Source organism: Cibotium barometz, chromosome 21, assembly GCF_041138505.1.
Source record: "Cibotium barometz isolate CiBa-2024 chromosome 21, ASM4113850v1, whole genome shotgun sequence".
Lineage (NCBI taxonomy): Eukaryota > Viridiplantae > Streptophyta > Polypodiopsida > Cyatheales > Cibotiaceae > Cibotium > Cibotium barometz.
The window spans coordinates 44383297-44405593 of NC_141066.1; positions in this window are offsets into that span (position 1 = coordinate 44383297).

A 22297-nucleotide genomic window follows, 5' to 3' on the forward strand; every position below is an offset into this window, starting at 1 on the left:
ACATACTTTATTCATAAATACACATATATGTGTGTTAACTAGTGTTCACTAAAAACCAGCCTTAGTGTATTTTTCACACGTAAAATTTCCAAAAAAAATGGATGGCTTTCTTAAAGGAACTTGGCTATTTTTTAACATGTTTTAGTTATAAAACTAGCTAATTTCAAAGATTAAACCAAAAACCAAGTTCATTTTGAGTTCCTCCTTTTTTTCGTTAATTAAAAAGAGGTTTTTTGAGAGGACTAGTGTGAACATGTGCAACTTTTTGTCATATATATAGATATATTTATTTATATATGCTTACATATTTGTTCTTTTACGCATTTATTCGTTCAATATACATGCACATATATTTATATTTACTCATATACACTTAACATACATCTGAGGTCACAGGCTTATGGGGTCCAGATAGGATGATGATGTGGATTGGATATAAAAATCCCCTGGCTCATGAGGTGCTCTAAGATGGGCTAGAGCCATGGGGCCCCGTTTGTGCTAGTAGGCGACAAAGCCTAGCCATTGAAATATATCCAATCTTTCATATGCTACCCTCTTGCACAAAATTTGACATGTATGTAGACACATTGCAAAACAATACTTGTCCATTTATGTATGTATATATATATATATATATATATATAGATAGAGAGAGAGAGAGAGGTTTAGTAAATAGGGATTTGAACAAAGTTCACCACACACACACACACACACACACACACACACACACACACACAGAGAGAAAGGTTTAGGGAATAGAGCTTTGAAGAGAGTTCACAACAAGCTACAGAAGTGTAAACATGTATACATATAAAAGGGGTGTAAATAATAGTCCAAGAAATGTAAAATTAAAAAAAGAAGTATTTTTAAATATCTGTCCGCTCGCACGTGATATATAGGATTTTATAGAGTAGTGACCCCCTCGGCAGCAAGCCAATTTCTCTTGAAGAAGATATAGGCTTAGACATGGAATTAACCTACTAGGCTTAAATTGGTTTAAATTGATTAATTTGTTTAGTTATTACAACACCCCTATCTTATCATTAAGTTATAGTAAATTCTCTCCAAGTATTGTCTTTATCATTTCAAAGACTTTTGTCAAACTGTGAGAAAATTCAAGAATTGAGCCTTCCATAAAAAATTTGTTTCAAAGATGGTCACTGTTATGGATTCCTGGGGCATTTGGTAAGCTTACTTGACCAATTCTAGTTGCAAGTTTCAAGAGGGAAGGGAAATGCTCCTTGCTCAAAATCTATGTGTTGTATCCTTGTGTCGTACATGCTCTTGCAGATTGTTTCCATTTTCCCCTCTAGACCTTAGCAATGAAGATGAATACATGTACATACGTGAACCTTTTTACTCACACTACATGCACACTTTTCCCATCAATATTTTACAAGAGAAGTAAGCCTCTTAAATGCTTGAAGACTTTAACTTTATAAAGTTAACCTACTCTGGGGATTACAACTATATTATGCGAGAAACTTGCTTAAACAAAAACCCACTTAGAAGCCCATGTACAAGAACTTGAAGAAGGAAATTAAAGGGCCCGTGAGGAGAGGAAAAATAAGGTCACCATGGATAGAAATATGACCACACATAGAAAGAAGAGAAGGACGGCTAGATTGATAATTTGTGGTAGCATCTAGAAGGAATCAAAAAGCTATTGAAGGAGCTTTAATTAAATAAAAGAAGCATCAAACAATGAAGAAACTATAGGGACTAATAGTGAAGGTGGGACAAAAAGGTGGGTGAAGCTCTAGGGAACACTGCCCTCCTCCAAAACATACAACTTTAATGTTTATCACAACTCCTTAGAGTAATTTACAAAAACAAAAAAGAGGTGCACATTTTGTTTAGGTCCATTCCATTTTAGTGAGAAAAAGAGATGCACATTTTTCCTATGTCCCATTCCATTTTAGTGAGAGAGCATTAATCAGTAATTATGGAAAAAACAATTCCATGATCAATGAGGCTACCATGCAAGCTGGGAATTATGGAAATTATTTTGCAATGAATCAATGAGGATACCATGCAAGAATGCAAAGATAAAGATTTGCAGCTCCAACTCAGGGATAAAATATTAATAAACAACCCCATCAAAGTGGCTTTGTATGCTTATAAATCCAAAGCAAGATTAACATTAATTCCCTTTAACTCTTTTGGGTAGAGTATCCCCATCATAAATCTCTCTTAGAGAGTAAGATATAACACACTTACGTTGAGCTGATTCGTGGAGCTGGAGCTAATGGAGGTGAGTCGTCGATTTGAGAGCTAAGTCGTGTGGTGATGGGCGCAGAGATGAGCCAACCACTGGAGCAGAGAACTGGTGATGGGGGCAGAGAGCTAGAACTCCCAGTAAAGCAGATGTGCAAAAGCAATCGAGCAGCATAGGTGGGTCGAGGTGCAATAAGTGAGCTCCACTTCTGATTTTGATTAAGATTGGCGAATCCACTCCAGCAGTCTTCAGCGTGATGTGCGAATCTTGGATGCTATCATGAGATGACTAGATGTGGATGCAAATCCTGGACGCTATCAATAAGGTGCTAACTTCATTGCTGCCCGCCATGTGGCCCTCCTAGCTTTGCGCTTGAGCTCGCCACATGGCCGTCTCCCAGCTTGTGCTCCTAGCTCACCACGTGGCAACAACGTCTGGCTGCCACGCAGCAACTTTCAAATAAGAAATGTATAGATGTATATATTTATACATACTTTATTCATAAATACACATATATGTGTGTTAACCAGTGTTCACTAAAAATTGGATGGCTTTCTTAAAGAAACTTGGCTATTTTTTAACATGTTTTAGTTATAAAACCAGCTAATTTCAGAGATTGAACCAAAAACCAGGTTCATTTTGAGTTCCTCCTTTTTTTTGTTAATTAAAAAAGAGGTTTTTTGAGAGGACTGGTGTGAACATGTGCAACTTTTTGTCATATATATAGATATATTTATTTATATATGCTTGCATATTTGTTCTTTTATGCATTTATTTATATATGCTTGCATATTTGTTCTTTTACGCATTTATTCGTTCAATATACATGTATATATATTTATATTTACTCATATACACTTAACATACATCTGAGATCACACGCTTATGGGGTCCAGATAGGATGATGATGTGGATTGGATGAAAAATCCCCTGGCTCATGAGGTGCTCTAAGATGAGCTAGAGTCATGGGGCCCCGTTTGTGCTAGGCGACAAAGCCTAGCCATTGAAATATATCCAATCTTTCATATGCTACCCTCTTGCCCAACAATGGTTATCATGTGCTTGCTCGATTCCTTGCATTGGAGAGTATGAAGGATCACGTACATTTGGTAACTCAAAAGCTGCATTGCCATTATAGATTTGAAGAATCTCTTCTACTTTTTGAATATGTGTGCTTGCTAATAACATTCTATGAAGAACACCAACATGAGATTCCTCAAACAATAAGTATTTGACCACACTCTTTTGAAGTGGTGTACCTGTGGGAGAATCTTCTATTGTAAGATCAATAATGAATACTTTTGGGGTGCTTGTTGTAGTATTTTGTGACTCTCCTATTATTGGAACAACAAGGTATTCTGTTGCTATATCTTTATCAAAGATATAATATGGTTCCTCTCCAGCGGGTCTAGCTGATTGGATAGATATAACACGGTCTACACCATCATCTTGTGGTTTGATTGCAAAAACTTTCAATCCAGAATGAGGACATAATATTGCATCAAAATCATCAGCTTCGGTGATATAAAAACGACCCTGTGTATAGTTCTAACAATAGGATCACTCTCCAAACCTCCTACAAAAATGTGAAAAGAAGTGTTCTCCATGGCAAGAAAATCTCTCAGAAAACCAGCTTAAAAACACACAACAAACTAATGACAATGAACTCAAAATCTAAACACTAATTCTATACATATTAGAAAAAAACTTTAAAATATATTCATTTTTAAAAAGTAATCACTCATTATTCTGAGAAACATAAAACATTCTTCAATCATTATAAATAGTGTGATTTGATATACAAAATCTAAATTTCATTTTCAATAATTATATTATATAATAAATGCTTGAATAACTAACTCCCATTTAATGATTATTCCTTTTCATGATTCCATGCATTTTTATTTCAATTTCAAGTAAAGAGTACATGCCCTTGTATACTTCTAAAGCCATTGATTTTAACCCGAAGTGACAAGTACATACCCAGTTATAGTTATTAATTGATCCGTTTTAATCCCTTGTATCTTTGTATAGTACTTAATCCATTCACTTTAATCTCAGGTAGATCCTTGTGTAGTTTTGACGTCGCCAATTTAGGTCAACAAAAAAATATTATAGTTTTTAAGTGTCGAGTTCAATGTTTAGGTCAACAAAAAGATATTATAGAGTGAACATAATAATTATAAGTCTAATTTTCTACATTGCTAAGAGTAGTTTTGTACTACTGAATAGAGGTAACTAAATGAAAGAGAAGATGAAGAGAGAGCATGCCCATGGCTTGATGATGATGAACGATGATTAACCCCCCTTGCTTTTGCTAAGAATCCCACCTCCTTTGCCAAGACCCTTAGTTGGGGGGGGTGCCACCCCTCACCCTCACTAAGGGCGACCGTCATCCTTAGTGAGGGCCCTTACTAAAGTCACCCTTTAGTGAGGGTGAGGGTTGGCACACACCCCCCCAACTAAGCGCGACCATAGTTGGTGGGGGGTGTCCCACCCCCCACTAAGAGAGACCGTTGCCCTTAGTGGGGGGCGGACAATAACTTGCCCTCCCCCCCTAAAACGTGCAACACACGCCTCCCCCTCCTTAAATACGAATGTGCCTTCCCCTTAAACACAAACTCTCTCCCCCTTTAACACTAAATGAACCTCCTCTTAAACGCCAAATGGTGATGATAGTTTGAATGATAATGATGGCGATGATGCCAAGGCCCTTATAGTGGGGGGGTGACACCCCTCACCCTCACTAAGGGTGATTGTCGTCCTTAGTGAGGGTGAGGGGTGGCACACCCTCCCCACTAAAGGGCGACCGTTTCCCTTAGTAGGGGCAGACAACTGCTGGCCCTCCCCCCTAAAACATGCATGATAGCATGCGCCTCCCCCCCCTTAAACACACGAACGCCCCCCCCACACACGAACACACATCAAACATAAAATGCACACTCTCTTCCTCCCCCTTAAATGCAAAACGCTTCCCTCTCTCCCTCCCTCAACTGAAATGACAGCCCCCTCCCTCCCTCTCTCCCTCTGTCCCTCTCTCTCATAGACTCTTTACCTCTCCCTTACGGATCTCCGTCTCTCTCACAGATCTCTCTCTCTCTCTCTCTCTCTCTCTCTCTCATTGACCAACCCTTTCTTCACTCTCTTTGTCTCTTTATCATTTTTCCTCTCTCTCTCTCTCTCTCTCTCTCTCTCTCTCTCTCTCTCTCTTCCTTTTCCTCTCCTCTCCTTTCTCCTTTCTTGGTTATTTCTTTCCTCTCCTCTCTTCTTCTTCAAAACCCTAATTTTTTTAAATTTTATCTTTATTCTCTCTATTTATACATATCCCTCTATTTGTATCTCCTCTATTTATATCTATTGTGTTTTTGCTCTATTTTTATCTTTTGCTCTACTTATATCACCTCTTCTCTTTCTTATATCTTTTAGGACTCTTTCGTTCAATCTCCTTCCAAGTGATTGTATTTGGCAATATATTTCTTATCTCTTGTGCTACTTTCTTGTTCTCTTTTTTACATGGCATCTCCCAAATTCCAAAGAGGGACACGAGTGTCCTTGATGTTCAACGGTACCAAGGTGGCTATTGGGACCATTTTGCATGTAGATCCCACTATGGATACTGTCCATGGAATTGGTTTGCCACTTGGTCATGTTGGCATGTCAATAGAAGATGTTGAACTGGGAGAAGTACCTCTTCTTTTTTCCCTCTAAAATGGTGATATCAACAAGTTAAATCAAACCAAAGGCTACATCATTATGTGGGAGAAGATGTTGAACTGGGAGAAGTACCTCTTCTTTTTTCCCTCTAAAACGGTGATATCAACAAGTTAAATCAAACCAAAGGCTACATCATTATGTGGCCAACTAGAGATTGCGTAAGCGTTATTTTATCTCTCTCCACCTTTCCAATTATGCTCTTTTTTAGAGAAATTTTCCTTGTATATGTCGATGTGTTTAGGTTTCTACAAACACATAAAAGGAAACCCCACATCCAAAGCATGTAAAACACCTAAAAAGCATACTTGCTAGATAAGCAAGCCAATAGGTGACAAGTACGAAGAAGAGAAAAAAGTGCAAGAGGAAGATGATGATAATTGGACTCATCCTTGAAACAGGTCGAGTTGCCAAGTCTTCGAAGAAAGGTTTTTCTTTAAAATTCATTAAAGAAACTAAGGAAGTAGGAGAGGTGGACGAGGGGATTGAAAAAGAAGGTGAGAATTAAGAGGGTTTCATGGTGACTCATGCAACTCGCTTGTGATTAGAACTCCTACAAAACAGTCTTAATAGAGTGAAGGTAATTGCTATCCACTTTTTATCAAATCTTACATAAGTTATTTTTTGGATTACCAGCATAACATGTGTGTGTACATTGTAAGTGATGAAATCCACTCCTTTGCCACCTATTTCCTTGTGTAAACTTATGACTAAACCCTCTATATGAAGAGTGCAGTTTAGGTACAAGAAGCTGGCAAGGGAATTCTATACAAATGGCTATGTTGCCAATAAATGTAGGTTCATTTGCTCTATCCCCTCACCTCATAATCTTATCAGAGAAGTGACTAAGGATGATGTTATTGCATGGGATGACATTTGGGGGGTTGAAAAACGAGGAGTTAGACAATATGATCAAAGGCATGGAGTGGGAATTCATGAGCAACAAGATGTTATATGTGTGGGATGACAATCATCGAGTTGTGGCATGGATGGAAGAGATTAATAAATGTGAGTCTACTTAAATTGCCTACTTTTTGAATGCAATCTTTAGTTTTATTAAATAGTTTTAAGACTAATTAGATTTACACTATCTGATGTAGCATTTAAGAATGTCATATATCAAGGCATCCTTATGTTGACACTATCTTTATTGAATTAAATGAGGATAGCAAGGAGGAGGTTCTCACAATAGTGATAGCTCGCTTAAATATGTAAGAGATTATATGTCGTATGTCTCTTTGATTTTGGAATGTTTGATGTACTATGTTTTAATCTTTCATCATAACCTTAAGTTTTTTTGCCATAGGATGAATGAAGTGGGCTATGTTTCTTTGTCTCTTTCTTGTGGACAAATTGTGCCTCATTAGGGCACTTGGATTGGCAAACAAAGAAACAATTATGAAGTACACTAGAGAGATGAACAAGGCATGTGGACAAGCATGTCTCGACATAGAAAAAAAGGGTCGCCCATCCTCGTATAACCGCGATCTTTCAAAACTTTCACAAATAGTATTCCAGGTAAACCTTTAATCTTTTGACACTTGTAATATATGATTAACATTTGCATACTATCAACTAATGTTGTAATTTGTGAATAATAGGATGAGTACCTCGTTAGCCACACAAGATATTGACCCCCTAGTAGATAGCTTGCCTGCACATGAGTTTGAAGAGAAATAGAGAATTGCATTTTATAGAGATGAAAGAAAGTGGAGGCATGCTACAAGGTGACTGGTGATTGCAAACCCTACACAAGGGGAAGGTTTCTTTGAGTAAGAAATACTAAACTCTTTCCTTTGTGTATTTCATAGGCAATAACATTTTATGGTTTTAATGTTGTAGTTTAATTTTGGTGTTGTGTTGCAGACAACTAGTGCAAGTTAATTGTTACGAGAAACCGGATAATTTGACAGAGGATAGGCTATACAGTTTGGAATTTAGCTCATTGCCAAATGACCACAAAGCACAGATTTTGGATATTTTGATTGATGGCAATTTGCAGAGGCTAAAGGATTCACAAATCCCTAAAAGTAAGTAATATTTACTTTCCCTATCTTCTTAATATATACAAAGAACTCTATTTTTTTAAATAACAATTTCAATGGCAACACAGTAAATGCAAGTTTATTCAAGGATTGGATTCAAAGAGAAGTCATATGGCATGAAATTGGAGCATAGGGTGTAGCCATCCTTGTAGAAATATTAGAAAAGTATAATATAATTTTACCAAACTATATTTTGGGAAGATGTTGGAGGAAATGGTGGGATCGCTAAAAAAATAAGGTATGGTAGCTTCAGCACCATTGTGACATATTAATCCACCTAGTTTGGGTGACCTGACCCCAATCCAAATGAATTTGCCAGGTATGATTTTACTCATTGGTAATGATAATGTAATGTATATGTGTGGTACATACACTTACAAAATGTATGCTTTGTAGGAGTGTCTCGTCATACCATGATAGTAGTCCTTAGTGTTTCAAGCAAACATCAAAGTGCTATACCATTATAGAAGCCTTGGCTTTAACCGGTGTAATAATCAATTGTGACCACATGTGAAAGGATTGTAAAGGTGTGTCTTTTATATCATATAATGAGAAATGATGTGTAAATTTACTCAACATGGTGTGGCAGGACATCATTCTACAAAGATGATGGCATTTGTTAGGGATCCTTTGAAGACAGGCCGTGCAGTTATGAACCAAGAGTGTCCACAGGATCTAGTACATGTCTTTGATATGTTACAAAAGGTCAAAGATGGAGACAAGACCTTTACTATTAAAGGTGTCAATACAAGTATAGCGTGTGATTGTATTGTAGTGAGGTTGCCCACATGAGGTTTTGTTTATGGCTACCCGATGACATTGTCCCACCATGGAATCTTTGCACATGTGAGAGATGAGATGATTTTCCCTTCATGAAGACCTTGTGTTGTTGTGTATATGTTGCGTGTATGTCATGCTTACATTTTTGTGTATGTCATTCTAAAGCCACGTAAATGGAGAGGATCCTATATTGCATCAGATTTGTGAGACCATCTTAGACAACAATGGCTCTATTATTGTCATCGGTACTGTGTATTAAGTGGCAACCATTATAGCATAGGCCGAGCGCTCTAGCTTCTCCTTAGACACCCTAGTGAATGTGCGATGTACAACATAGATTGGAAATGCCTTGATATAATAGATAAGAAACACTAACCATAGAGGTTTCCATTGAGTATTACTTTTTGCTACAAAAAATCATCTCATACTACTCTTGTGCATATACATACTCTTGTCTCGCTGCTACCTTCATGAGAGGATAGTTGGACAAAACTATACACAACCTTTCTCACCTGATTATACAATTAATCCTGGCAACATGATGCACTCGGACAGACACCGAGATGGGACAGCATGGCGAGGTATTGTAAGATCCCTGTCCCCACCGCGCAACGAATTCAGGGGTGCTAGCAGCGGAAGTAGCACTTCTTGCGCGGGACAGGATCCTACACTCGGGGCCTCGCCCATGAATATCTAGACAAGAGACTAATCCATCAGTTCTTCCAAAACCGAACCCGAAAAAACTTCCCTTCCCCGGAAAGCTTGAGCGATTCCTCTAGGATAAATTTTTCTCTAACGTAGTCAAAATCCTTAACTAACTGAACTGATCTGACCAAACCCGTAAGTCCCATAGTCAGATTAGGGAAATACACTTGGATCAAAGAGACCAACGCTTTTTTCCTCATTGAGAGGCACATGCATTGATTCTTTTCCATAGAACAATTTTTCTCCGGGATTTACTTCATCTAGCGTACCATAACATAAATGAGTCTCAATTTAGGGATCCATCAGTCTAGCCTGACCCCATCCAATCCCATGGGTTAGCCAACTGCCCAACCACTCTTAGTGATGGGATCCAATTAGGAATTTGGTTAGGTTTTGTCCAGGGTACTAGGGAAAAGAGTTCCTAGGCCCCCTAGCCGGATATTCATGCAAACTTAAAACTAGTCACACCACTTACACACCCAATATGAAATTGCCTTTTTCACAAATTCAGGTGTCTTTAAAACAATCATTTAATGGCACCATAGTCACTGATCATAATCCTCCAAAAATTTCCGGTTGAATTCTAATTTCTAATCATTCCTTCCTCAGTCTACCTATGGCATCATTGGCAACCAGAACGCTCACCACTTGTCCACTTAGGGGTCTTTTCGATGGTTCCTAGCTCATAGTACTCAGCAATATTCACATATCAAAATGGAATCTTCGTTGAAGATCAGCAAGATTAACCACCAACAGATCCATATAAAAGAACCATGGACTCATCCGTTTTGAGGACCAGCACAGTCAATCAACCAGATCCATGCCCAAATTCAGAAAACAACTCTTACTCCTTGTTCAATATCTTCCACGACGCACGATTGGGTATCATCGGTGACCTAGAGCCCGAGCACTGTATGGTCAGCACCCTCTAGGATCCTTCGCAGGTGACCTAGCGCTTCACTCATAGGTCGCTTCCTTGGTCCTTCATCCACCATACCGGAAGCTCACCATTTTAATCGAACCGAGGCTGGTCAAGAACTCGGCCGACCTGGCTACGCGAGACGTCCTCCAATGACTCTCCGTCAGCTATTGCAGCTTTATCAGATTAGGTCTCCACCACGACCTCATTCACAAGACAGTCAAAATGCTTCTTTAGCATTCTTGACATAAAACAGTCATTTAAAAACACTTCAAAAATACAGTTTCTATAACAAACTCTCGTCTTTCCACATTGCTCTACATCAAACCACATTAATTAATTCGATCATTCCACAACCATTTCATAAGTATTCCTATTCTCATCCAATCACATCATTTTCATCTCATCACATCTTTCCTCAATTTATCCTCATCAGATCTCATCCACTCGCATCTAGCCATATCCACATCTCATCACATCACATTCATTCACATCTCATCCATTAAGACCACATCTCATCCATTCAGACCACATCACATTCACTCACATCTCATCCATTCTCAGACATCACATTCACTCACATCACATCTCATTCATTCATATCCATTACATTCACTTTCATTCATATCCATCACATTCATTCTCATCACCATTATATCACATTCACTCACATCACATCTCATTCATTCATATCCATTACATTCACTTTCATTCATATCCATCACATTCATTCTCATCACCATTATATCACATCACTTCTATCCACATCATATCTCATTAATACACATCTCATCTCATTCATCCACATCCATCCAATGGTTCACATGTACGACTACTCGCATCTATCCATACATTCATATCTATCACTTCACATCCACATATATTCACATCCATCCAATCATTCATACATTCATATCTATCACTTCACATCCACATATATTCATGTCACATCTCATCTCTTTACATCACATCACATTCTTTCACATACACATCTATATCCATTCTTTCACATACATCCACATCCATTCTTTCACATACTCATTCACATCCATTCTTCTCATACACATTCACATCCATTCTTCCCGTACACATCCTTATCCATTCTTCTCATACACATTCACATCCATTCTTCTCATACACATTCATATCCATTCTTCACATACACATCCTTATCCATTCTTTCACATACTCATTCACATCCATTCTTCACATACCAATTCACTCACATCTCATATCATTCATTTACATTCTGATTCACATGACATCACATCACATCTCATCCATTCATTCACATTTATCTGGTTCACATCACATCTCATCACATCTATTCACCTCACATCTCATCACCTCTATTCACATCACATCCATCCATTCATTCCCATCTATCTGATTCACATCACATCTATTCACCTCACATTCTCATCATCTCTATTCACATCACATCCATCCATTCCTTCCCATCTATCTGATTCACATCACATCTATTCACCTCACATTCTCATCATCTCTATTCACATCACATCCATCCATTCATTCATTCCCATCTATCTAATTCACATCACATCTCACATCTATTCACCTCACATCTCATCACCTCTATTCACATCACATCCATCCATCCATTCACATCTATCTAATTCACATCACATCTATTTACCTCTCATCTCATCACCTCTATTCACATCACACCCATCCATCCATTCATTCACATCTATCTAATTCACATCACATCTATTTACCTCTCATCTCATCACCTCTATTCACATCACATCCATCCATCCATTCATTCACATCTATCTAATTCACATCACATCCATCTATCCAATCCTCATCTATTTGATTCACATCTTATCTCATCACATCTATTCACCTCATATTCTCATCACCTCTATTCACACCACATCCATCCATCCATTCTTCTCATCTATCTAATTCCCATCACAGCTCATCACATCTATTCACCTCATATTCTCATCACTTTTATTCACATCACATCCATCCATCCATGCATCTATCTAATTCACATCACATTCTCATCATCTCTATTCACATCACATTCAATCATCATCTGATTCACATCTTATCTCATCACATCTATTCGCCTCATATTCTCATCACTTCTATTCACAAAATTTAAACATAGAATTTAAGAGGATTCTAATTTTTGATATAAAGATTCTTTACGCATCTATTAATGCTTAATTCAATTTTAAGAAAAATAACACTTTTGAAATAAAATTAAATCCTTTATGCATCTTCTTATGCATAATTCAATTTTAATGAGAATAACTCTTTTGAAATAAAAATAAATCTTTTATGCATCTTTCTATGCATAAATTCAATTTTAATGAGAATAACACTTGAAATAAAAATAAATATTTTATGAATCTTTCTATGCATAAATTCAATTTTAATGAGAAAGACACTTTTGAAATAAAAATAAATCTTTTATGCATCTTTCTATGCATAAATTTAATTTTAATGAGAATGACACTTTTGAAATAAAAATAAATCTTTTATGCATCTTTCTATGCATAAATTTAATTTTAATTAAAATAGAACTTTTGATATAAAAATAAATCTTTAGAATGCACAAATGGAGGGAATTACTCTTTTAGAATAACCTAATGTAAACTTTAGTTCCACAAAATTTAAGAAAATTTTACCATAACCTCCTCTGTATGGCTAACCATTTCTCAATTTTATCATTCAATTTATGACTTGAATTAATCCAATTTGAATTTCAATATCTCTAATCTACTCCATTTTCTAAAAATCAAGAGAGCAAACAATGAAAAGAGTTTAATCAATCTTTTAATTAAACTTTCTAGGTTTGAGAAGGGCTGAATTGTAAAGAAGAGAAGGGGGTGGCCTTTCCATCAAGGTATAGCATCAGATTTCAATTCAACATTTACAAAGCATGAAATTTTAGAAAACCATAGATTTAAAAATTCACAAAATAAGTAAGAATTAAGCTTACATGGAGCTTGTAAGCTTTCCTTTGGCTTGAGGGATTGAGGGTTCTACTCTTGTTTGCAGCAAGAGTGGCCACCAAATTCACTAGGAGTGTGAGATCCCTGTTCCCACCGCGCAACGGGTTCGGATGCTAGCAGCGGAAGTAGCACTTCTTGTGCGAGGCAGGGTCCCACACTCGGGGCCTCGTCCACGGATATTCGGACAAAAGACTAATTCGTCGGTTTTTCCAAAACCGAACCCGAAAAAACTTCCCTTATCCGGAAAGCACGGGCGATTCCTCCAGGATAACTTTTTACTCTAACATAGTCAAGACCATTAGTGATCAAACTGATCCGACTGCACCTATAAAGATACTCGGTCAGATCAAGGAAGAAACTTGCACTTGGATCATTGGGATCAACGCTTTTTTCCCCATCAAGAGGCATAGCCGTTGATTCCTATCCATAGAACAATTACTGTCCGGGACTTACTTCATCTATCGTAATAACAGAAATTGAGTCTCGATTTACGGATCCATCAGTCCAGCCTAACCCCATCCAATCCCATGGGTTAGCCAACCGCCCAACCACTGTAGTGATGGGATCCAATTTGGAATTTGGTTAGGTTTTGTCCCGGGTACCAAGGGAAAGAGTTCCAAGGCCCCCTAGCCGGAAGTTCATGCAAACATAAAACTAGCCACACCACTTACACACCTAATATGAAATTGCCTTTTTCTTAGCATCAGCTAACTTTAAAACAATCCTTTAATGAAACCATAGTACCACTGATCACAATCTTCCAAATTATTCGGTTGATTCTTAATTTCCCATCATTCCTTCATCAGAGTATCTATGGCATCATTGGCAACTAGAACGCTCACCACCTGTCCACCAGGGGCCTTTTCAATAGTTCCTAGCCCATAATACTCGGCAATATAATCACTTATAAAAATCAAGATGGACTCTCGTTGAAGATCAGCAAGATCAACCAACAGATCCATAAAAAGAGCCATGGACTCATCCATTGAAGACCAGCAGGTCAATCAACCAGATCCATGCCCGGTTTCAGAAAACAACTCTTACTCCTTGTTCCAATATCTTCCTCGACGCACGCGTGGGTATCCTAGGCGACCCAGAGCCCGAGCACCGTATGGTCAGCACCCTCTAGGATCCTTCGCAGGTGACCTAGCGCTTCACTCATAGGCCACTTCCTTGGTCCCTCATCCACCGTACCGGAAGCTCACCATTTTAATTGAACCGAGGCTGGTCAAGACCTCGGCCGACTTTGCTACGCGAGACGTCCTCCATTGACTCTCCGTCAGCAGTTGCAACTTTATCAGTTAGGTCTCCACGACCTTAATCACAAGACGGTCAAAATGCTTCCCCAACATTCTTGACATAAAACAGCCATTTACAAACAGTTTACAAATACAGTTTCTATATTAACTCTCATTTTTCCACATTATTCCTCATTAATCCCTCATTAATCCACATTATCCCTCATTAATCCACATTACTTATTCCACATTCCATTTATATGTGTACTCATCCAATCACATCATTTTCCATCTCTTCACTTCAGATTCCTTCACATCACATATCATATATTCACATCCATATCCACATCCATACATTCACATCCACATCCACATTCACATCCATACATCCACATCTACATGCTTACCTCCATTTTCACATCCTCATTTATACATCCACATCCATATCCACATCCATACATACACATCCATATCCACATCCATACATCCACATCCATATGTATACATCCATTATCACGTCCTCATTCATACATCCACATCCACATACATACATACATCCACATCCACATTCTCATTCACATCTATACATCCACATCTACATCCACATACATACATACATCCACATCCACATTCCACATTCACATCTATATATCCACATCTACATCCACATTCACATACATCCACATCCACATTTTCATTCACATCTATACATCCACATCTACATCCACATCCACATTTCACATTCACATATATACATCCACATTCACATACATCTACATCCACATTTCCATTCACATCTATACATCCACATCTACATCCACATTCACATCTATGCATATACATCTTCATGCATACATCCATTTTCACATTCATACGTCCACACTCCCATCTCCACATCCACACATCCACATACATACATCCATTTCCACATTCCCATTCATATAACCCCATATACCTTCACATCTAATCTTTTACATCACATCCATTCTCGCCTTACCTCATCCCATACACAACTTATCACATCTTAATTCATCTTATCACCTCCTAACTTATTTCATAAGCATCTTATCACCTCTTATCACATCTTATACACCTCTTATCACATCTTATCACATCTCATATCTATTTATAGAATACAAGAGAATTCTTATATTTGATATAAAATTTCTTTACACATTTATTTATGCATAAATTCTATTTAAGGAGATTAATACTTTCGAAGTAAAAATCAATCTTTTATGCATCTTCTTATGCATAAATTCATTTTAAATGAAAATGACACTTTTGAATTAAATTTCAATCTTTTATGCATTTTCCTATGCATAAATTCAATTTAGATAAGAATTACACTTTTGAATTAAAAATCAATCTTTTATGCATAAATTCAATTTGGTAGGAATTACACTTTTAGAATAAAAGAATTTCTCTTATGCATCTAAGTTATGCATAAAATCCATTTATGATAAAAAATCACACTTTTAGTACAAAAAGAATATCTTTTATGCATACCTCTATGCATGAAATCCAATATGATAAAAGTAACACTTTTACAATAAAATAATCAACTTTTTTGCATACCTCTATGCATGAAATTTAATTATGATAAAAGTAACACTTTTATATTAAAATAATAATCTTTTATGCATACCTTTATGCATGAAATCTAATTATGATAAAAGTAACACTTTTATGTTAAAATACTAATCTTTTATGCATACCTCTATGCATGAAAATCAATTATGCATAATATAAAAATCAATTTCTCTAGGATTACAATGAATATCTTTCAATTAATCTAGGATGATAATTCCTAGAATATGGTAGGAAGTCCTCTTTTTATGCTTTGAATGAAATTATTTTATGCGTAATTTTTATAAAAATTTTGCCATAGCTCCGCTGCTATGACTAATAAATCTCAATTTTCTAAGGGATAAAGCTCATCATTAAGAAAATAATTAGAATGATCCCTAATTGGATCATTAATCCATAATGGATTGAATCATCAATATTCATGAAATACATAAACTAAAAGCATAGAAAAAAGGCATTAATTTGGCCTCAAGCATAGATTAATCTTGGATTAAGGAAAAGCTTTATGAAAAGCTTCATTTGGATTGAGAATGGGTCATGAGTATGACCATTTCTTGAGTGAGAGACAGAAATTACATAAAAACCATTTGAATTAAGCATAAATGGAAATTTATGTAATTTTAACTATCATTAATCAATTAACTTCAATAGCATTCATCAAATTATGTAACTCTTCAGTACCATTCATCAATTAACTTCAATAGCATTCAAAAACCATTCCAATTAAGCTTCTCAAGCTTGAGAGGGGTTGAGAAGAGAGAAGCATTGAGAAATTATAGAAAAGATCAAAATTCACCATTTACCTTACAAATTGCTTGATTCTTTGTTCACGGTAGAGGCCCCTAACCAATCCATTGGTTAAGTATGTTGATGGAGCCACCAATGGGGATGAAGAAAGAGAGAAGCTCCAATTTCTTCAATTTGGAGAGAATTTCAGAGAATAGTAAAAATTAGCATTATTTCAGCATAACTCTAGTATAGTAAAATTATTCTATTTTTTTCAAAGGACTCATGTTCTATTTATAGGATAGGGAAGCTCTAACCAAAGCTAACTGAATTCTAGAATTTTCCAAATTTATTTTGGTTGAATTTGGACTAGATTTAGACCTAGTTTGGTTACTTTTTTGATTCGGTTTGGTTCCATTTTGATTTGGTTTGGTTCAAGAGAGACGAGAGATAAAAATATCACATTATTTTTGAGTTTAAAACTCATTCAAGCATGTGAAATATGCACCTCCTTTAAAGAACTCCCCTTCCTTATATATGTGTCAAAATGGAATCATTATACCCAAAATATCTCATATTTTTAATGTTGCTCATAGTTTTTTACTAATAAACCTTGTACATTTTCAACTCTTCATCTTGTGTGAGCATTTACTCATTTTTGGATCCCAAAGTATCTTATATTTTTAATATTGCTCATAGTTTTTTTTACTAATAAACCTTGTACATTTTCAACTCTTCATCTTATGTGAGCATTTACTCCTTTTTTGATACCCAAAATATCTCATATTTTTAATATTGCTCATAGTTTTTTACTAATAAACCTTGTACATTTTCAACTCTTCATCTTATGTGAGCATTTACTCATTTTTGGATACCCAAAATATCTCATATTTTTAATATTGCTCATAGTTTTTTACTAATAAACCTTGTACATTTTCAACTCTTCATCTTATGTGAGCATTTACTCATTTTTGGGTATCTTCTTTTACAAATTATATTTATCTCCTTCCTACACATGGATTGATGCTATTGGCCCATAGGAACCTTAATTGGACCATAATCCAAAAATTTCTGAAAATCTAGACCCTTAGGCTAAGGTCCTTTATACCCATTTCCAATAAATTCCAATTGCACATTGGAAAGTTCTTTTTGAATTTCTGTTTCAGGGGAATTCATTTTAATAATATGAGAAATTTTTCTATCTAAAAATATTCAAAATCTAAATATTCTCTCTCTAGAATATTTTCTCTCTCTATGTCAAAATAGGCAGAGACAGGATCTTTTATATTTCTGAAGAGGGGATTGATTACAGGGGAAGATGCTGGACATCTTTAGAGGCTGGGGAGGAATCTTACATTCTCTCCCACTTGAAAAACGCGAGATGCCCTCATCTCGCAAACTAGGGGTAATTTCGCAAGATGCACGAATATGAGACTGAGAGAAAATTTTTAATTAAGATTAACTACGAAGAAAAGTCTCAAAGAGAGCAAGACTCAAGACAAGAACAAAGATTTCAACTTTATTCATTCTTGGAACATAAACAGTAAAGATAGAAGAACTCTTTATACTTTCATAAGCCCGTCCATCATATGGTTACAAAAGCAGCACTCACAAGCTGCGCACGTATAACGTAACTCATCTATGGGAATAATTCGGCTGGTTATTGCCGCACCTATCTCACTGGTATGAGGTGATCTAACAAATGGACCTCTGAGAGGCAAGCCAAAAACAAGGTAAAGGCATATCTTTTGATGAGGAAGAAAACACGCCAGTAAGAAGACCCGCTCAGAAAACCCAATATGCCTTGATCTCATCACGCAATAGTATCGGGGACCCAAACCCAAAGCTTCAATAACCATAGCCAAGCGGACATTGTTGCGAAAGTGCTGCTGACCCCACGGTGTTACCCTAGTCATGTCTTGATAGGTCCACCATTTGGTCTGAGCTACAGAAGTTCCCAAGTGAGGGAAAAGTGAGTGCTCATACAGTTCTATAAAATCCTTCTTCACAGACTCACTTACGTCTTGAAGGTGAGAAATCATCATGGATAAAACCAATTCCTGCTGCCAAGCCATAAAGGAGATTAAGAAAGAAAGGAGATCGATGGAAGTAAGATTACTGCGAGCGACAAGTAAGAGTTACGACTTATATAAAGAAGGAACTAGCGTAACCTAGAAGCCACCGGGGTTTCTTGCCACTAAAGTTTTACCGTCTCTCCATGATTTGGGTTTGGCACATATTTCTATAGAAGGTTCTTGCCACTGAAGTTTTACCGTCTCTCCATGATTTGGGTTTGGCACATATTTCTATAGAAGGTTCACATGAAATACATTACTTATCACATCTTAATTCATCTTATCACCTCCTAACTTATTTTATAAGCATCTTATCACCTCTTATCACATCCTATCACATCTCATATCTATTTATAGAATACAAGAGAATTCTTATAATTGATATAAGATTTCTTTACACATTTATTTATGCATAAATTCTATTTAAGGAGATTAATACTTTCGAAGTAAAAATCAATCTTTTATGCATCTTCTTATGCATAAATTCATTTTAAATGAAAATGACACTTTTAAATTAAATTTCAATCTTTTATGCATTTTCCTATGCATAAATTCAATTTAGATGAGAATGACACTTTTGAATTAAAAATCAATCTTTTATGCATCTTCTTATGCATAAATTCAATTTAGTAGGAATTACACTTTTAGAATAAAAGAATTTCTCTTATGCATCTAAGTTATGCATAAAATCCATTTATGATGAAAAATCACACTTTTAGTACAAAAAGAATATCTTTTATGCATACCTCTATGCATGGAATCCAATATGATAAAAGTAACACTTTTACAATAAAATAATCAACTTTTATGCATACCTCTATGCATGAAATTTAATTATGATAAAAGTAACACTTTTATATTAAAATAATAATCTTTTATGCATACCTTTATGCATGAAATCTAATTATGATAAAAGTAACACTTTTATGTTAAAATAATAATCTTTTATGCATACCTCTATGCATGAAAATCAATTATGCATAATATAAAAATCAATTTCTCTAGGATTACAATGAATATCTTTCAATTAATCTAGGATGATAATTCCTAGAATATGGTAGAAAGTCCTCTTTTTATGCTTTGAATGAAATTATTTTATGCGTAATTTTTATAAAAATTTTGCCATAGCTCCGCTGCTATGACTAATAAATCTCAATTTTCTAAGTGATAAAGCTTATCATTAAGGAAATAATTAGAATGATCCCTAATTGGATCATTAATCCATAATGGATTGAATCATCAATATTCATGAAATACATAAACTAAAAGCATAGAAAAAAGGCATTAATTTGGCCTCAAGCATAGATTAATCTTGGATTAAGGAAAAGCTTTATGAAAAGATTCATTTGGATTGAGAATGGGTCATGAGTATGACCATTTCTTGAGTGAGAGAGAGAAATTACATAAAAACCATTTGAATTAAGCATAAATAGAAATTTATGTAATTCTTAACTATCATTAATCAATTAATCAATTAACTTCAATAGCATTCATCAAACTATCATTAATCAATTAACTTCAATAGCATTCATCAAATTATGTAACTCTTCACTACCATTCATCAATTAACTTCAATAGCATTCAAAAACCATTCCAATTAAGCTTCTCAAGCTTGAGAGGGGTTGAGAAGAGAGAAGCATTGAGAAATTATAGAAAAGATCAAAATTCACCATTTACCTTACAAATTGCTTGATTCTTTGTTCACGGTAGAGGCCCCCAACCAATCAATTGGTTAAGTATGTTGATGGAGCCACCAATGGGGATTGAAGAAAGAGGGAAGCTCCAATTTCTTCAATTTGGAGAGAATTTTAGAGAATAGTAGAAATTAGCATTATTTCAGCATATTAACTCTAGTATAGTAAAATTCTTCTATTTTTTTCAAAGGACTCATGTTCTCTTTATAGGATAGGGAAGCTCTAACCAAAGCTAACTGATACTAGAATTTTCTAAATTTAGTTTGGTTGAATTTGGACTAGATTTAGATCTAGTTTGGTTACTTTTTTATTCAGTTTGGTTCCATTTTGATTTGGTTTGGTTCAAGAGAGAGGAGAGATAAAAATATCACATTATTTTTGAGTTTAAAACTCATTCAAGCATGTGAAATATGCACCTCTTTTAAAGAACTCCCCTTCCTTACATATGTGTCAAAATGGAATCATTATACCCAAAATATCTCATATTTTTAATATTGCTCATAGTTTTTTATTAAAAACCTTGTACATTTTCAAATCTTCATCTTGTGTGAGCATTTACTTATTTTTGGATACCCAAAATATCTCATATTTTTAATATTGCTCATAGTTTTTTACTAATAAACCTTGTACATTTTCAACTCTTCATCTTATGTGAGCATTTACTCCTTTTTGGATACCCAAAATATCTCATATTTTTAATATTGCTCATAGTTTTTTACTAATAAACCTTGTACATTTTCAACTCTTCATCTTATGTGAGCATTTACTCCTTTTTGGATACCCAAAATATCTCATATTTTTAATATTGCTCATAGTTTTTTACTAATAAACCTTGTACATTTTCAACTCTTCATCTTGTGTGAGCATTTACGCATTTTTGGATACCCAAAATATCTCATATTTTTAATATTGCTCATAGTTTTTTACTAATAAACCTTGTACATTTTCAACTCTTCATCTTATGTGAGCATTTACTCATTTTTGGATACCCAAAATATCTCATATTTTTAATATTGCTCATAGTTTTTTACTAATAAACCTTGTACATTTTCAACTCTTCATCTTATGTGAGCATTTACTCATTTTTGGGTATCTTCTTTTACAAATTGGATTTATCTTCTCCCTACACATGGATTGATGCTATTGGCCCATAGGAACCTTAATTGGAGGTGTCTTTAAAACAATTATTTAATGAAACCATAGTCACACTGATCATAATCCTCCTAAAATTTTTGGTTGAATTCTAATTTTTAATCATTCCTTCCTCAGTGTACCTATGGCATCATTGGCAACCAGAACGCTCACCACCTGTCCACTCAGGGGTCTTTTCGATGGTTCCTAGCTCATAGTACTCGACAATATTCACATATCAAAATAGAATCTTTGTTGAAGATCAGTAAGATCAACCAACATATCCATATAAAAGAACCATGGACTCATCCGTTGAGGACCAGCAAGGTCAATCAACCAGATCCATGCTCGAATTCAGAAAACAACTCTTACTCCTTGTTCAATATCTTCCACGACGCATTGGGTATCGTTGGCGACTCAAAGCCCGAGCACCATATGGTCAGCACTCTCTAGGATCCTTCGCAGGTGACCT